Here is a 1812-nt window from a genome sequence, read left to right as displayed (position 1 = left end):
CCCGTGGATTCGTCACCTTTAGCAAGAAGATTCCATCCCCAATGCGATGAACAAAGATTCTCGGACCAGCACGGGCCCATATAGAATTGACTACCCCAATTATCCTACCCATTGGCGGAGGGGGGCCGTGGAATTGTGCAAAGACAAAGTCCTGAAACTCAATCTTTGTGGCTTGGATATTCTCATCCGGGATGAATACGAAAGGGATTCCAGAAATGTGCTGAGAAGGAGTACCAATCTCTTCCAAACAGGAAGGATCCCGAGCCACTGTCGAGTATGAACGGGGGCCAGGGGAAGCCATCACCGGAGGCTGGACCTGCAACGGCGTTCGTAGGAGGAGTAACGACATCAACGAAAGGAACAGTATCACCGGAGGGTGAACCTTCAACGGTGGGGACTGAGGGGCTCGTCAAGGTAGATCTCAGATCTACTTCGGGAACGGAAACCGAGGCATTTGCCAAGGAAAGATCTGGAGTGAGAGCAGCTGGCATTGCCGGAGCGGATGGGAAATCAGACGCGACTGCGGTAGGAAGCACAAGAGGCTCAGAACCAGCGGTCGCAGCAGGCAACGATGGCGGTTTTCGAGAGCCGGAAGCAACAAGGGCAGAGATCCGGGCATACTTTGATGACCGTGGAACAATCCCACGCAAGGCTTTTTTCTTCTTCTTGGGAATCATGGAGAAATTTCCGACCGTCGGCGTGAGATCGATGTCGGGGAAAGAAGGGGAGAGAGTTTTTTCTATAGGAGGGGAAAGTTATGGAGTTAGTTGCATCTCTATCTTCTCGTAATTGAAATATTTTTTTATAAAGAATTTAAAGTTTTTTATAAGTTAATATATCATAATTGTCATCTATAATGTATAATTTTCACTAAAATATATTAAATAAATTGATGTATGGGTCAAAACCTAGTTCAAAAGAAAAATTTGGTGACAATAAATTAATTAATTAGTAAGAATTAAAAAAAACAAATGTTAAAAGTGAAAACCAAATAAAACAGAAAAAAGAAACGAGAAAAAAAAAAAAGAAAAAAAAAAAAAAGGAGAGAGCAAAAGAATAGGGGAAGTTGATGGAGGAGATTGTTCCTTTTGTGAACGCTTCAATGGCATAAATTTCCGGCCATCACATTTCTTCTTGCTTCCTCTCTCTCTCCCTAGTTCTCGATTTCGATTCATCATTGTTGTTCACCTTCCTTCTTCTTCTTCTTTGATTCATCCCCTCTACATTTAGGGTTTCCTGTTTTGACATTTTCTAGGGTTTTTCTTGTTTGTTCTGTACCGTAGACGGCGAATTGAAAAAGGGGAAAAAAAAAACACCGCTCTCGAGGCCTTTTGTTTTAATTTCCCTGNATTCTCTGACCCGTGGATTCGTCACCTTTAGCAAGAAGATTCCATCCCCAATGCGATGAACAAAGATTCTCGGACCAGCACGGGCCCATATAGAATTGACTACCCCAATTATCCTACCCATTGGCGGAGGGGGGCCGTGGAATTGTGCAAAGACAAAGTCCTGAAACTCAATCTTTGTGGCTTGGATATTCTCATCCGGGATGAATACGAAAGGGATTCCAGAAATGTGCTGAGAAGGAGTACCAATCTCTTCCAAACAGGAAGGATCCCGAGCCACTGTCGAGTATGAACGGGGGCCAGGGGAAGCCATCACCGGAGGCTGGACCTGCAACGGCGTTCGTAGGAGGAGTAACGACATCAACGAAAGGAACAGTATCACCGGAGGGTGAACCTTCAACGGTGGGGACTGAGGGGCTCGTCAAGGTAGATCTCAGATCTACTTCGGGAACGGAAACCGAGGCAT

This window comes from Camelina sativa, chromosome 1 (assembly GCF_000633955.1).
Source record: "Camelina sativa cultivar DH55 chromosome 1, Cs, whole genome shotgun sequence".
In the NCBI taxonomy this organism is placed as follows: domain Eukaryota; kingdom Viridiplantae; phylum Streptophyta; class Magnoliopsida; order Brassicales; family Brassicaceae; genus Camelina; species Camelina sativa.
The sequence above is the reverse complement of the archived record's forward strand: the minus strand, read 5'-3'. Positions refer to the sequence as shown.